The 12,215-nt window shown below is 40.8% G+C and overlaps 1 protein-coding gene across 3 annotated transcripts in view; it reads left to right on the top strand.

The window, feature by feature from the left end:
• The first annotated feature begins 6,149 nt into the window (after nt 1–6,149).
• CEP83 (centrosomal protein 83) overlaps nt 6,150–12,215 on the top strand; it is a 141,260-nt gene continuing 135,194 nt past the window's right edge. The window contains exon 1 of one of the 3 annotated variants that reach the window (XM_069095175.1): nt 6,150–6,276. The gene's annotated coding sequence lies outside the window, so the exon portion shown is untranslated. Of the gene's footprint in view, nt 6,277–6,410; nt 6,735–12,215 lie in introns of those variants that run through there. The other 2 variants (XM_069095176.1, XM_069095173.1) reach the window with 2 other exon arrangements.

Genomic DNA, 12,215 nt, shown 5'->3' with positions numbered 1-12,215 from the left:
ACCCTTTTGTATTAAGCTACTTTACCCTTGTGTTGTATATATTTTTATATAGGCTTGTCTCCCCCATTAGAATGTAAGCTTGCAAACAGGGATAGTTGTATGATTATCTATATATCTATCTATGTACACACCCTGTGCCTACCATAGCACATTGTAGATGTTTAATACATGTTGATTGATACGTCCTCCTTAGAGCTGGAAAGGACCTTTGAGGTCTTCTAGTTAAGTCAGTATATAGATGAGGAAACTGAGGCAATGGTAGGTTAAATGAATGGCCCTAGTTCACACAAGGAGTAATCACTGGAGGTGGAATTAGAATCTAGGTCCACTGACTCCGGAGCCAGTCCTCTTTCCATGGGATGGATTCAGATTATTGTCTGTACTATTAGACTTGGCCAGTGTGTATGTTGGCTTTTCTTAAAGGGTTTTCTTCTTGTTATATAGGCAAAATTCAGTGGTGGTAGTTGGGAGTGATGTTAAGAGGATGAAATTTTAGAGCCCTGAGATAATACTACTAATATCATCAGCTAACATTTATATAGTATCTACTCTGTGCCAGGCACTGTGCCATACACTGTACAATTATCTCATTTGATCCCCCCAATAACCCTGAAAGTCAGGTCCTATTATTACCACCATTTTACAGATGAGGAAACTGAGGCACACAGCAATTGAGTGATTTGTCCCAGATTTCAGTTAGGAAGTGTCTAAAACTGGATTTAAACTCAGGTCTATCTGACTCAAAGCCTGGCACTTTACCCACTGTGCCACCTAAATGCCTATTAGGGTAATCTAATCTAACTCCTTATTTTTATAAATGAAGAAACTGACGATCAGAGCCTGACTTGATTCACTTTTTCATCCTTTCTTAGAGCACCTTTATCTTTCACTCTCATCCTTTCCCCTCATAAACCTTAACTCTGCCATATCTCCATCCCTCCTATCCCATAAAGTTACCCCTGAAGTGGGTATTTTGTTTTTCAGTCATGGCTGGGGGCTGTGGAACAGCCAGTGTGGATACCAGGAGAAGAGAATGATGTTAAAAAGAACAAGTATGAGGCTAAAACAAGACATAAGTGTTGGCCTGGAAGTCCTGGGTGAATGGGGGGAAAAGGGCATCACCCTAGCATCCAATCTGAATCCTAGCTTCTTGCCCTGGTATGATCTTCACCTCTCTCAAGCTCCATTTTGTCACCTGCAGAAGAACTCATCTGGGCTGGAAGACCCCTCATATCCTTTGCTGCTCTAAATCCCAATACCATCATGTGTATAGAATTCTACTTGGAGAGAGTGTGGGAAGCAAAGACATTAACCTCAAGCAACTGCAATCTGGTACAGACATACACGCTTGAGAAGTTAACAGGCAAGATAAAAAATAGATGCAACGTTCTAAGGTAGTGCATATGTAAATGCAAATGAATAGTGCAGATGGTTTAAATTCAGAGAAGGAAACTGTCATTGTGAGCTGGAAGGGTCAGAAACAGCTTGGCAGAGAAGCTGGGACTTGAGAGTTGTGCAAGGTACGTGTGGCTAAGTGGTAACAATAATGCACATTTATGTGGTGCTTTCAAGCTTTGCAAAGCATGCTCATTTCGTGTGGTATGCATGAGTAGGTACTATGATCCTTATTCCCATTTTATAGATAAGGCAACTGAAGCTCAGAGAGATCTAGGGCAGGAGAACTTGTGGCCTTCTAGATCTGTGAGTGCAGCCTCTTGACTGAATCCAAATTTTATAGAACAAAATTTTATAATATAATTTATAATAATGTACAAATTTTATAGAACAAAATTTTATAATATAATTTATAATAGATAATGTCCAGATTTCATAGAAAATTTGGATTCAGTCAAAAGGCCACACTCAGGGATCTAGAAGGCCACATGTGGCCTCAAGGCCTAAGGTTTCCCATACCTCATCTAGAGTCATGATAAGTCTGAACCTCAGCCTTCCTGACCATGTCCAGAGCTCTATCCACAAGGCAACATCATCTCTAGACACAAACAGAGAGAAAGTACCTGGGGGCCACAGCTCAAAGGTACAAACAAGAAATGTTGATTTAGAAGACAATCATTAGACCCACACAGTTCTTAACTTGGGTCTGTGAACTGAGTTAGAAAGAAGAGACAAATACGGTAGATAGATACACAAATAGATGTGGATAGATAACTGTTTCAATATACTTGAGTATATCTATTCAATAATAATAATTCAACATATATAATTATATATATATGTAATTCAATATAATTTCCTTTGTAAAACGTAGGTATTTTATTTGATCCATTTAAAAATATAATTTTGAGAAGGGGTCCATAGGCTTCACTAGTCTGCCAAAGGAGTCCACCATAAAAAAAAAGGGTAAAAACTCCTGGTATAGAAGAATGATAGGTTATAAACTTGGAAAGGGAATTTGGGACCAAGTTGGGTAAGGAATTAAATGCAAACAAATACTTGAGACTTTTGGCTTCTGGGAAGGTAAAAAGATGAAAGTAATGTTTTAGGAAGATTATTGGCTTTCACAAGAATAATAGATGCAAGTGAGTTAGGAACTGCAAAGTAAAGAGACTACTTAGGTTGGTGCAATTGTGTAGGGGAGGGAAAATGAGGCCTTAGAGTATGATGGTGGCATTGAATAGAGAGTTAAGAAACTTTATAAGACTGTGTAGGACTGTATCCTCTAATCCTTCTTCTAGTATTGAGGGTGATACCCTGTTATTTCAAGATGGCGGTACCCTTAGATCTCCTGTCTTCTCAACTATGGGCCACTGCAGGCCGGCCTAGCTGAAGCATTAAGGCACCCTGAGGGAGAGGCCCAGACCACTGGGCCTGCCTCCAGCCAATCCTCTACAGTCATCATCCATGCTACCCTACTACCTGGCACAGCTACTGAAAACTGAGAAAAGAAAGCTGTCATCAAAATCCTTGGCACTGTCGAATAGTTCAATATGATAAACTTATATAATTTATCAGCCAAAATGACATGAAAGAAGAGACATTGTCCTAAGGGTCTCTGGCCCTTTTCCAGTTGAAAAGTTCTCTATGTGGTATCTCCCCACTGGATGTGAGCTTCTGGACAGCAAGGACCATAGCTTTTCTATTTGAACATCCAGTGCTTAGCACGGGCTTTGTACATGGTATAAATGGTACATGAATCCAATAATCCTTTTATTCATTCTTTCCTTGCTTCTCAAGGTAACCTGCTCATTTATTTCCCTCTGGGTTATCCCCATGATGTCCCCAGACAGATATGGAAAATCAAAACTGCGTGTGAGATGATCTTAGGAAAGTAAGCCAAGATAAACTGAGACTGTCTTGGTTAAGGGGCAGGCCAATTGAAGATGGGGTTGGAGTAGTCAGTCAACAAGCATTTATTAAGCACTGTGCTAACAGCTGGTGATAGGAAGAAAGGCAAAAGACAGTCCCTGCTCTCAAGGAGCTCACAGGCTAAGGCTGGGGAGGGAGGCAGGGGCAATGGCCTGCAGGCAAACAAGATAAAGACTCTGATAGGATGCTCTGACTGTATGGCCATTTTTAGTCTCCCATAATAGTGCTGGGGATAGCAGTGACATGATGTGAGGTGACAGGCATGGTGTGCCCTAGGGAGTTTTTGGAAAGGGTTGTCAATTCAATTGAATAAATTATAATTCCTACTATGAATGAGGCATTGAGGCATTAGAAAGGTGGATGACCAGAGTCCTTGCCCCTAAGGAGTATATATATCCTCAGTAATGCTCCCTCTAGTCAGTACCACCTTCCTGGAGGATCACTGTTCCACCATTCCTGGCACTAAAAATGGAAATACCCTTAGAATTATGAAGACTTTTCAGTTATTGACTCCTTTAGCTAATATCTATTGAGCACCTGCATGTTGTATATAATGTGAATAAATTTACATATTAGATTTACATAAATCAAAGTCACAAAGTGGTTTACAAACATTTAATCTTAAGAGAATGTTTTCCTAGGGAACAGAATGTGGAAATACTAGACTCATATTTACCTGGCCCTTTAGGGTTCCCTTAGAGGCAGCACAGGGACTCCCAGACTTGAATATCACCTCAGACACTTATTAGCTGTCTGACCTTGGGCTAGTTCTCTCAGGCTTAGGTTTCTCATTTGTAAAATGAGGGGGTTACACTCAGTGTCCTCTGTAGTCCCTTCCAGCTTCAAACCTATGATGGTACTTTCTCTGTTACCACTCTATGAGGTAAGGGGTGTATCAGTCCCACAAAAAGAAAACAAAACAAATGATAGAGCTGGGATCTGGATTCAGAAGAACTGGCTAGGGTGCTGAGTGGTACAGTGTATAGAGTACTGGACCTGGAGTCAAGAGAACCTGAGTTCAAATCCTGCTTCAGAAATTTGCTAGTTAGGTGACCCAAAACAGCCTGTTCCCTCCCCTCTAAATAACAGTACCTTCCTCCCAAGATTGTTGTGAAAATCAACTGAGAGAATACATGAAAAGTGCTTTGTATATCTTAGTCATTCAGTCATTTTTCAGTTGTATCTGACTCTTCATAACCCCATTTGGAATTTTCTTGGTAAAGATATTGGAGTGGTTTGCCATCTCCTTCTCCAGCTTATTTTACAGATGAGGACACTGAGGCAGACAGGGTTAAGTGACTTGTCCAGGGTCACACAGCTAGTAAGCGTCTGAGGCTAGATTTGAATGCAAGATAAATCTTCCTGACTACAGACCCAACTCTCTATCCAATAAGCCACCTAGTTGCCTTTTGTAAATCTTAAAGTCAGCTAATAATATTATATTAGATTCCAATCCTAACTCAGCTATTTACTACATATATGACTTGGGGTTAATCATTTAACTACCGTGTATTTCAATTTCTTCAGCTTTAAAATAAGAATATTGTTAGAGAAGATGATCTCCCTTCCTGCTCTAAATTCAATGACTCCAACCCAGGTCTTTTAACTAAGTTTATGGTCTTTCACACAAAATACCCTTTGCTACTCCCAGGTTCAGTGTGGATCTTTGGGCTAATGAACCATTTTATCTCACGGCTTTAACTCTCATCTCATGCAAGCTTTCCCACTGGTTAGAACATACAAGATGCACAAAATAAACAGTAAAGATATCTAAGATATGAAACAATATAAATTATAGGAGAGGGAATAAAGAAGTGGGACATTCTTGGCAAAGGGATGCAATCTCCTGCACCCCCACTATGGGTGTTAAGTCTAATTTTCATTGATACTTCGGTTTCCTCAGCATTGCTGGAGGACACAATCACAAACACAATCATGGCCCTGGTGTTTGAGGTTTACTGTGAAAGGTCTCTGTCTCCTCTCTCCTCCAGTCTCCTGAAGTAGCCTGGAGAGCAGCTGAAAGGTTTCAGTTCTGGAGTGCCAACTACAGGTTCTGTGCGGATGCTACGGCCCACATGCTCTGATGCTCAGAGTATCCTCCCAATAGTATCCAGTACCAATAGATACTAAGTATCCCAGAAGTATCCTACCAAACATGTTTCTCCTGGTGACAGTCACTACAATGCAAGCCCACTGTTCTTAGCCTTTCTGGGTATCCCCAGTGTTTAGCAGTGCCTGCCATATTAGGTGCTAAATAAATCTTAGTGATTATCATTATTAAAATGCCAACAATAATAGCACCCACCTCCCAGGGTTGTTTTGAGGATCAAATAAGATAGTAATTGTAAAGTGCTTAGCACAGTGCCTGACACATTGTATATACACATATATTATATATAACATGTTATATATAACATATAATTTATAACATTGTTGTTATTACTATTAAAATGGGAACAATGATAGCACCTGCCCCCAGCCAGGGCTGCTCTGAGCCTCAAATGAGATAATTGTAAAGCGCTTAGCCACTGCGCCTGGCACACAGCAGGTGCCTAATAAACGCTCGTTCCCTTATGCCCCTTTGCTCAGTAACTTTTAAGAGCACAGTCGAAAAGCGAGGTCTTAGAGGAAGATGGGAGCGGTGCGGACGAAACGGCCACTTCCCTAACTGGTCCCTACATTCGTCTCGTCCTCGGGCCTCCCTTCAAGGCTACCTCCTTTCTTTGCCCTGCACTACCCGCTTCCCAGATTCCTCCCCACACAGCTCCAACGGCCGTGGGCCGGTTCCCGCGGCTTCGGGTTTGAAAGCGCTCCTTGCGTAACCCCTCCCTCTGACGTCACCACAGGAGGCGGGACTTCCTCTCTTTCCCCGAATCAGGTCACGAAAGGCTCAGATAACACCCGATTCTGGCTTCGCTGGGGAGTCGCGGGGCAGTCCCAGCAGGCTAGGTGAGCGCCGGCGCTGTCCTGGCCCAGCCCGGACAGCTAGCCTCGGCCTAGAGAAGCAGCCAGGCCCTTCCGAGACGAAGGCCGCCGCGTGCTGTTGAGGCGGCTTCGTTTTCTCAGCCTTGGGGTCTCCCAGGAGTTCCTCGGGACTGGGAGTCGGGGGTGGGGCGGGGGCGGGGCGATGTTCCGCGAGCCTTCTGCGCGTGCCCTCGCTCCTGCGCAGTGCGTTCTTTAGCTGGGTCTGTCAGCTCCTGGTGTCCGCCCCGCGGAGCCCGCGCGTCCTCGAATGTCCCGTGTGGGATGTTAGCGTAGCCTCCATGCGTCCGAGTAGTAAGCCCTACTGAGGCCCCGGGTTGGAGCTGCGGGCATGTTGACCGGCGGCGGCGATGTCCGCAGCCCACACACCTTCCTCCCCTATCAGGTGTGTGCGCCCACTTTGAAAGAACCGTGGAGGAGCCGTGGTAGGTAACCTCCCCTGGGGGAAGGGGTTGTGGCCCCGCGTGGGCCCCAGGCCAGCCCGTCACTGGGCTCGTGCGCCCCGCCCCACGAGTAGTCTTCTTCCCTCGGACAGAGCCCCTCGCTGGGGTGGTCGAGGATGAAGGACATTCTAGAGGTGGGGGAATGGGGGAAAGGAGACGAGCCTTCCTTCCCAGTATCGTAGGTGCAGAGCCACCTACCCCTTCATTTTACAGAGGGGGAAACTGAGGCTGGGAGAGGTTAAAAAACATAATATCTAAAATCGAAACCTAGAAGGGACCTTAGGGGTCGTGTGGACTGCTCTCCTTAATGTAAAGTTGCTGAAACAGTCTGAGAGAGATAAACTTAAGTCTTGAACTAGAAGGGAAATTGACGCTGAGAAGTTAAGAAACCTAATATCCTAAATCTCGATCTAGAAGGAACCTTAGAAATCAGACCCCTTCAGTTTGGCAAAATTAGGACCTAGAGAGGTTAAGCAGTTTCGGATCTTAAGACCCCAGACTTAAAGCTAAAAGAAACCAACCTTAGATATACTTTTTTTTTTTTTTTTAACACAAGAGGGAACTGAGGCTGAGAAGGGGTGAGTCACTTGCCCAGAATTACTTTATGCATAAAAAGTCACTTCTTATGCAGAGGTCATTTGCTGTCTTTGTAAGTTTCTGAAACACAGAATTTGGTCTAAGGTCTTCCTGACTCCTAAACCCAGCACTTTCTCCATAAGGTCACCAAAGCTAGACAGAAATAAGTGGATTAGAATCAGTAGCATCTGACTTCAAATCTTTGGCTCTTTCTGAAGTGTGGTGTAGTGGAAAGAATTCCCAATTTGTATTTAGAATTCTGGTTCTGGTCATGATTCTGTCTTAAGTAAATCTAGTAGAATTTATAGTACTAGACTTGGAAGTCAGGAAACTTAAAAAAAAAAATACCCCGCTTAACAACGCCTAGAAAGTTATAGGTACTCAGATTCTGAATATAATTAATTGTGTCACCTCAGACTAACCCCTCTTGGGTTAGTTTTCTCATCTGTAAATTGAGAGACTTGGACTAGACTAGATTGTGTTTAAAAACATTCCTTGTTCTGAATCTATGAGACTTTGATACAGTTGAATTTATTCTCCTAGAGAATCAGGACTGTTTCATTTTTTGCCTTTATATCCCCATTGCCCATTCCTCTGCTAGGTACATAGTAGGTTCTTAATAAATGCTGGTTAAATTGAATTATGTCCTCTTATAGACATAGGCTTAATGGCAAAAAGGAATACTCTTGTTCATGTAGTGGAATTGATCAAAGTATCACAGCCACTTTTTTTGGTCTGTGATAGAGAGATACTTAGCACTTTTCCTTAAGGTCATTTATGACAGTAATATTGACTGTCATGTTGTAATCCCATTGAGGAATGTGTTAGAATCTTGAAGTTAATTCCCATGCTGTGATTGCCTGTTGTTATTTTGCTAAACTTCCAGCTTCCCACCCTCTAGCCAAACTTAAATGACCTGCTCTTTTTAAAATGTCAACTGCCAGACACTTTGATGTGGATGAAACCTTGTTTAAAGAAATTTAACTCTGCTCAGATTTTCAGGTAGAGAAGATTAGTGTTGGGAGAGTGCAAAATATGTTTTTAGTGTTTTTAATGACATTCATTTTTGTATGATATTCACAGATTTGTTAGGTTTTGTGCACACAAATTACTTTAATAGGTCTGAAACTTAGCAACTAGGTTTTCAGATTGTTTAAGCAATGTTGCTTGGCAACACAATTTATCTGTAAACAAGTCTAATATGCAGTGAGCATTTGCTCTGCAATTTAATTTTTAAAATGAAATGTTTTACCTACAGTTTATTTTTGGATTCAAAGGAACCTAACTACCACAGTGTTCAGTTCTGTGAGTATATTGATTTATTTTTAGGTGCTTAAATTGATCTCTACATTTCTCTGGTGGTGGGATTTGATCTAAACACAGTTTTGGGATAATTTTATGCTATTCTGGTTTTTAAGAGATGGCACCAAATTGTTCTAGGGAGGCATACTTAGATATTGACTTGCTATTTGATTTTAAAAAACAGGATAAGTCATAGAGACTGTATTATTGATATTAGAGTGGGTTTTCCCTCTCTAGTCATATGAAGGATGACACTGATCTTTAGGAATCTCTCCCAAATAAGGAGATGGTCTACATAGAGGAGTAGACAGAATTAAAGTATGGCTAAATCTCGTATATTTAAAGATCAGTGAGCAGTGTTGTTTTATTTCAATTTTGTGTCTGTCCCCAGTGCCTTATTTGATAAATGCTTGTTGAATACGCTGTTTATTATGCACCATATTGGGAGACTGGGTTAGCCCTGATCATGAATTCAGTATAGATAATTGTTTTAGCTTTTTAAAATTCCTTGAAAATCTTAAAACCTTGCATTCATATAGCACCTTGTATTTTTTTTTTTAAAGCAATTGGGGTTAAGTAACTTGCTCAAGGTTACACGGCCAGTTATTTCTGGATGTGGTGCTGAGTATCTGAGCCCAGATTTGATACCCAGGTCATCCTGACACTGGAGCCGGTGCTCTTACTCGCTGAGCCACCTGGCTGCCCCTACTTTGTATTTTTTTTAAAGCCTGACATGTAAATGTTCTTAATTTGATACCCACAATGATCTTATGCATTAAGCAGGGTAGAGAATATCCCCATTTTTTCAAATAAAGAAACAGATTCAGAAAGGGCAATGATTGGACCAGGGTCACATGGTTAATAAGTGATGGAACTAGAATTCAAGTTTTCTGATTACTTGTTCAGAGCTCTTTCTACCTTGGACAACAGACGCTCTGTGTTACTGGAACAATCAGGTATCCTAAAGAGAGGAAAGGAAAGGAGGGACAGGAGGAAAAGAAGTGTTCTAAAAGACCTACAATGAATAAACAGCCTTCAAAGAATTAGGACTCATCTTTTGGGAGTATTCAAGGCACTAGAAGTATAAAATAACTTGGAGCAGAACAGAAAATTTTAAAATAATTGCAGGAATTATTTGTCAGACTTAAATTCTAAGGTTTTTTTTTTTTTTTTTGGTTACTTTCTGTTTGACCTAATTTTCCATAATGGATAGGAAGTTTGGGAGTGTTCTATAAGGGATTTGCTTACTTAATTCTTTGTAGCATTCTTTTAGGAGTGAAGGAATTCTGAACTGAATCTTCCTAACACCTACAGAGTAATTTGGGTGTATGTGGAGAGAACATTGGATTTTTGAGTGAGAAAAGTTGTGTCCAGATTTTTACTGTCACTTGTCATCCTGGTCAGGTTATTTTACTTCTTTAGGTATCCATTCCCTCATCTGTAAAAATGTGAGTATGAGGGGTAGAGGGAGGAGTAACAGAGTGAGGCAATTTGATTGCTAATATCCTTATAAATCTGATGTCCTGTAATCCTGTGGCTCCTGAGACAAGGTCCTAAGACACTACTTCATGAGGTTCTTAACCTGGGGACTGTAAACTTGTTTATAAAATACCTGGATAACTACATTTTTATAATTGATTTCCTTTGTAATTCTATGGATTTTATTTTATGCATTTAAAAACTTCATTTTGAAAAGGGATTGAGAGTGTTACCAGACTACCAGAGGGGTCCAAGACATAAAAAAAGTCCTACATGCTGCTTTGTATTTTTAAAAAGCATTTTAATTTCATTATAATTATACTTTGTAAATTGTCCAAAATGGGTTAGATGCCATTGTTACTCTTCTCAAATTTCTTATACATTGAATATGTATAAATGCACACAGAAACAAATATGTATATTTATGTGTACATATGTGTAGCAGCAAGGACCCCAAGCGTCCCCAGGGTGGCTGCCAACACAGGTTCTTGGATCTGCTTTGATAAAGGAAAGCAACACAGAATGGGTTAACAAGCTTACTTTAATCTGTCAAATATGTATCGTTCACCTAGTTCAGGGGAAAAAAGGTCAGCATCCCGAACTTCAGAGTATACAGACAGAATTATCAAGACAGAGAAACAGATCAAGTAGACAGGTTTCCAAACTGTCCAACCATTACATCGATACCAAATCAACATCTGGGTTTTTCAAAGCCGGGGGGCTCTCAACAACGGCTTCCCAGAGTCTCATCTGATCAAATCACAGAACACTTCTCAAAGTGAGCCCCAAAACAAAGCTTCAAATTAGGGTTTATATAGCCGTCTCCTGGCTCAGAGAATGTAACAACCTTCTGGGCACTGGCCAATCAAAAAGTATCTACTGAAAAACAAGCCTCCCACCCCAGGCTCTAGGTGCACTTTAGCCTAGGGGCAGGGAAGATCTTTAAATTTACATTCCCATTACAATATGTCTCTATGGGTATATGCACACACTCATATACACATACATTAAATGGTTACTACTGAATAAAGTTCAAAATCCTTAGTCTCACATTCCAAGCCCTACTCAGTCTCCAACCTAGGTTTCCAGTCATATTATTCTAACATGAACACTGTACTCCCACCACATGGGTCCATTCACTGTACACTGCCTGCACCTACTGCCTTCTTGCCTTTGCTTGTTCAAACTCTTCCTCAAGCTTAGAATGCTTTCTCCCTCTTTCCTGCCCAGCTGAAGTACCATTTCTGTTGCACCATCCAGGAGCTGACCTAGTCTAATATTTGTTTGGCAGTTGGCCTAAGTTACTTTGTATTACTTATTTTTTTATGTCTATATCCTGTTTCCCTAACTCAATTGTGTAGTCCTTGGGGACAGTGAACATGTATTAAACCTTTTTGTATCTTCAGTGCCTCATGCAGTTAAATAAATGTTGGATGATGATAAATGTGAATGTCCACATATTTTTTTTCTCTTCTCTACCCCCCATCCCTCCTTTCCTTGCCTCTCTCTCTTTTTAGTGGTATTAGAGAAACTTGAGAGTGGAAAAGGTAAATGAGGAAGAGTCAGAAGTGAAGGCAAAAAGAGAGTATAAAGGAAGGGAATTTAGTAGAACAGGGAGGAAAAGTTCTTGTTCCTAGAAAGTATAGAAAAATGTGAGACTTTCCCATGGTAATAGCCCCAGTGAAGATTCCCTCAGGGTTGCTGCTCCAGGTAGATTAGGGTTGGGAATTTGGTCATTCTCTCTCTTCATTAGTTATTGTGTTGTAACATCAAAAAATGCAAAACAAATAATTTTTAAAGAAGTGAGCCTAGAATCTTGAGTTGTCTTTTCATTTTCTTTTTTTAACTATAGCTATATTTATTAAATATCAGATTATGTTTACTTCTAGATTGTATTGTAAGGTTAATTAAGAATTTATTTCACATCTATTAGTGTTTATATTGTTATCTGGCTCCCTTAAGTTTGGAGTCTGCTCAAATTGCCCACATTTCTTTCAACTAGGCTATTGGTGTCATAGAAGAATTGTAACTTAACAAATTTAGTAATGTTTTTGTTTAGCCTGGGGCAGGAAAAGCAAGCTTAAAGTATAGGAAAAACAGTAAACT

Source organism: Petaurus breviceps, unplaced genomic scaffold (assembly GCF_028583685.1).
Source record: "Petaurus breviceps papuanus isolate PSGF00001 unplaced genomic scaffold, PetGlider_PUasm1.0 225, whole genome shotgun sequence".
NCBI lineage: Eukaryota > Metazoa > Chordata > Mammalia > Diprotodontia > Petauridae > Petaurus > Petaurus breviceps.
The sequence above is the reverse complement of the archived record's forward strand: the minus strand, read 5'-3'. Positions and strand labels throughout refer to the sequence as shown.